We start from the raw sequence: 5088 nt of genomic DNA, 5'->3' as shown, positions 1-5088 counted from the left end.
ATCTTTCTTGATCTTATTGTAAACGTATTCATTGTTTAGTAACATATTATTTAGCCTCCATGTGTTTGTGTATTTTTCAGTGTTTTTCTTGTAGTTGAGTCCTTTTTTCATACAATGTGATCAGAGAAGATGTTCGATATAATTTTAAACTTCTTAAACACATTGAGACTTGTTTGTGACCTAACTTGTGGTGTATCTTGTAAAATGTTCCATGTGTACTTGAGAATGTATATTCTGCTGATTTGGTGTGAAATGTTCTAAAAATATCAGTTAATTCAATCTGGTCTAGTGTGACATTTAAGGCCGGTATTTCTTTGTTAATTTTCTATCTGGAAGATCTGTCTATTGGTGTCAAATGGGTGTTAAAGTCCCCTACTATGACTATATTATAGTTTACCTCTCTCTTTGAGTCAGTCAATATTTGTTTCATATATTTAGGTACTCCTATGTTTGGCGCATAAATATTTACTAGGGTTGCGTCCTCTTGTTGGATTGATCACTTTTTCATTATTTAATGTTCTTCTTTGTCTTTTATTATAGCCCTTGTTTTAAAGTCTATTTTTTCTGATATAAGTATGGCTATCTCAGCTGTTTTTCATTTCCATTTGCATGAAATATCTTTTTCCATCCCTTTACTTTTAGTTTATTTGTGTGTGTTTGATCTTAAGTAGGTCTTTTGTAGACGGTGTATGTATGAGTCTTACTTTTTTATCCATTTAGCTTAATTGGAGCAATTAATTCATTTACATTTAAAGTGATTATTGATAGCTACATAGTTAATACCATTTTATTATTCATATTTATGTTGTTTTTCCTTTTTCTTAAATAAGTTTCTTTAACATTTCTTGTAACCCTGGCTTGGTGGTGATGAATTCTTTAGCTTTTTCCTATCTAAAAAACGCTTTATCTCATCTTCAATTTTAATTGATTGCTTTTATGGGTGGAATAGTTTGAGTTATATGTCCTTGCTTTCCATCACTTTTAATATTTCATGCTAGTCCCTCTGGTCTACAAAGTTTCTGTTGAGAAATCAGCTGACAGTGTTATTAGAGCACACTTGTATGTAACTAACTGCTTTTCTCTTGCTGCTTTTAGATTCTTTTTTGTCTTTAACTTTTGTCATTTTAATTATGATGTGCCTTGGGGTGAGCCTCTTTCAGTTCATCTTGTTTGGGACTCTTCACTTCCTGGGATTTTATGTCTATTTTCTTCACTAGGCTAAGGAAATTTTCCGTCATTATTTTTTCAAATAGTTTTATTTATCCTTTTTTCTTTCTCCTCCTTCTGGTACCCCTATGATACAAATGTTGTTATGCTTGATGTTGTTCTAAGGGTTCCTTTAACTTTTTTTCATTTTTTTTTAATTCTTTTTTTCTTGTTGCTGTTCCGATTAGGTTTTTTCTGCTACCTTATATTCCAAATCACTGATTTGATATCCTGCTTCATCTAATCTACTATTGATTCCCTCTAATGTATTATTTATCTCTGTTATCGTATTCTTTATTTTTGACCAGTGGCTTTTTTGTTTATGGTTTCTATGTCTTTTTTTATGCTTACTATGTCTTTGTTGAAGTTTTTGCTGAAATCATCCATTCTTCCTTAAGTTTGTTGAACATCCTCATAACTAGTGTTTTGAACTCTGCATCTGGTAGGTTGCTTGCTTTTTTCTAATTTAGTTTTGTGTGTGTGTGTGTGTGTGTGTGTCTTTCTCCTATTTTTTTTTTTTTTCATTTGAGACATGTTTCTTTGTTTTCTCATTTTGGCTGTCCCTCTGTTTTTTTTGTTTTGTTTTGTTTTGTTTTTTTTTTCATTTTTAAATGTGCTTCAGTGTTTGTGTGAATCCTTGAAGTTGCATATAGAATATTACATTCATGTTCATTTTTCTAAAAATGGTTTCTATAGCTTTCATAAAGTTGTTAGACAAGTTTTTTATCCCCCGATATGAAGAAACTTCACTTTAGAATCTTTAACCTTTTCACAGTTTAATAGATCAATTTTGATGATAAAAGTACAATTGTCTCCCTTTATTTAGGGAGATATGTTCCAAGATCCCCAGTGGATGTCTAAAACTGCAGGTAATACTGGACTCTTTACATATTATGTTTTTTTTTTTTTAATTTTCCTGTATATACATACCTGTGATAAAGTTTAATTTTTAAAGTAGGCACAGTAAGAGATTATTAACAAAAAACTGATAATAAAATAGATTATAACAATATATAGTAATAAATGTTATGCAAATGTGGTCTCTCTCTCACACACAAAATATCTCATTGTACCACACTCACCCTTCTTCTTGTGATGTGAGAAAATACAATGCCTGTGTGATGAGACAGTGCGGTGAATGACCTAGGCATTCTGAGGTAGCATTAGACTACTGTAAGGATTACTAGAACACAAGCACTGCGAAACTAGGACAGTTCATTTGATAACACAGTGATTAATAAGTGGGTAGTGTATATAGCATGGATACATTGAACAAAGGAACAATTTAAGTCCTGATTGGGACTGAGTGAGATGGTGTGAGGTTCTAGAATGGTGTATAATTTAAAACGTATTAATTATACATTTCTTGAGTTTTCCGTTTAATGTTTTCAGACTGTGGTTGACCACAGCTAAAAGAAACCACAGAAAGCAAAATCATGGAGAAAACTACTATATCTGTAAATTGAGAATGTGCTTGTTTATTAGAAATATAAGTAATAAGTAGAGTGTCTTGACAAGCATTTAATTCTTCCATAACTTCATTTATGTTCAATTCAAATTTTATTTCAGGCATTATACTTTTTTTGTTCCTTTTCTGAAATTTTATCTTTGTTGACCAATTTTCTTTCTTGATTATTCATTTTTGTAGAATGTCATATCAGTATATCCAAGAGACAAGAAGGTAACACATTGATATGCTTTGCTCCATTTATTTAAACTGAATAACAGATGTGTAGTGATCAATCACTGAATAACTTTAAAAGAAATAATGTAATTGGTAGCTAATCAAGCTATATATTTGTTACTTAAATGGTGATATTTGGACTAACGAGATAGCAGCAAAATTTATATTTTATCTAATTACTCGCAGTTAATATGCTGTGGTAACTGAAATTTGAACCACGTTGTGAGGGATTATTATTATTTAACTAACCACGGTAACTGAAATTCATACGTACTGAAATCATAGGAAGCAAGGAATACCTGTATTCAATATTCATTAAAAACATCATTCAAGTATGAAGGTATATACTTTTTTAGGCCAATAAAAGCTGAGAAAATTTGTAACCACTGTATCTAAACTATATAGAAATAAGGAGTAATTTGTTCAAGCTGCAGAGAAATGATAGCAGCCTAAGTGGAGAGAAATATATGATAATGGAAGGAAATTTGACTTTGGGCGTTGAACACACAGTGCAATATACATATGACCTATTATTGAATTGTACACTTTAAACCTATATAATTTTATTAACCAATGTCAACCGAATAAGTTTAATTTTAAAAACATGCATTTATAGGAAAGAAAAATTAACACTAGAAGGAGTAACTTTTTTTTTTCAGGTGAGGCAACCTTTGGTTGAGGTCACAGATTACAAGGACTTTGTCAGTTTACAATCCTTTATTTTTTATTTTTTACGCTTACAGCACTTGGGCTTCCTAGGTGGTCTCCCATCCAAGTACTAACCAAACCCGACTCTGCTTAGCTTCCGAGATCAGATGGGATCGGGCTTGTTCAGGGTGGCATGGCCGTAGTCTACCTGAGTAACTTTAAAGAGCATATACATTTTTCTTTTTATTTATCTAAAAGTCAGTTGACAATTTAAATGCAAAAAAATCTATTGTGAAATTTATAATATACATAGATGTAAAATATATGAAAACTATATTATCAATAATGTGGTAGTATAAAGGAAACTAAATCATGCAATGTTCTTATATTTTACATGAAGCATACTATTATCTATATGTAGATTTTGATAAGAAATAAAATATTGTAATCCCTAGGTTAACAATTTTTAAAATATATATAGTTAAAAACACCAGTTGATTAATTAAAATAGAATACTAAAAAGTTTTGGTTAATCCAAAAGTAGGCAGGAAATGAGAAAGAGTGCAAATGAGAAAAAGTAAACAATGGACACTTCAAATCTAATTACATAGTAATTCCACTAAATGTAAATTAACTAAATATTTCCATTAAAAGATATCATACTAGATAAAATAGGCAGTCCCAACTGCATACTGTCTAAAAGAGATAAATTTGAAATATAAATACATAATTAGCCTTAATAAAAGAGTGAAAAAGTAAACCATTCAAAAAGTAAACAATAAGGGTCTGTTTTGTCTATATTATCAATGTGGAAATTAAAATATGAGTCTTAGAAGAAAAGACAATTTATAATAAATAAAAGTCAATTCATCAGGAATACATAAAAATCATAAATGCATATGTGCCTAATTAAAGAGCTTCAAAATCATTTAAAAACTGAAAAATAAAGGAACAGGCAAATCCATTACAATAATTGGAGATTCTAATACTTACTTTACTTGTGACCTTAATGATGCACCTTTGTCTCTTAAAGTTAGTCTCTTGATTAATTAAATAAGCATAATATATATCTTAAATGTAGTAATATATGCAGTGTATTTAGTTCATGGCAGTAGGGCACATAAAGCTTTTTATAAAAAGTAGAAGCTAAGGTTTCTTTAATTTTATAATACTGCAACATATAAAGAAGCAAAGTTCACTCTAACACTTTAGAATTAACTATAATGCCTTCTAATTTCAAAAATAACTTTCTTGAGCATTGTCATATTACCTTGTTTCTTTTTTATTAAATTTATTGGAGCAACACTGGTTAATAAAATTATATAGGTTTCAAATGTATAATTCAATAATACATCATTTGTATATTGCATTGTATGTTCAACATCCAAAGTTAAATTTCCTTACATTACCATATGTTTGACCCCCTTTATCACTACCTCTCCTCCTCCCCTTTTCCCTCTGGTAACCACTATTCTACTGTCTGTGTCCATGAGTTTCTGTTTGTCACATTTGTTTGTTGCTTTCAGTTTTATATCCCATATATAAGCGAA

General features: G+C 30.0%; 1 pseudogene; it reads right to left on the bottom strand.

Moving 5' to 3' along the window:
- Nucleotides 1–3624: 3624 nt before the first annotated feature.
- Nucleotides 3625–3743, bottom strand: LOC111745704 (annotated as a pseudogene).
- Between the last annotated feature and the right edge of the window lie 1345 nt (nucleotides 3744–5088).

This window comes from Pteropus vampyrus, unplaced genomic scaffold (genome assembly GCF_000151845.1).
Source record: "Pteropus vampyrus isolate Shadow unplaced genomic scaffold, Pvam_2.0 Scaffold161, whole genome shotgun sequence".
Lineage (NCBI taxonomy): Eukaryota > Metazoa > Chordata > Mammalia > Chiroptera > Pteropodidae > Pteropus > Pteropus vampyrus.
Note: the sequence above shows the minus strand (reverse complement) of the source record. Positions and strands in the feature narration are given on the sequence as shown.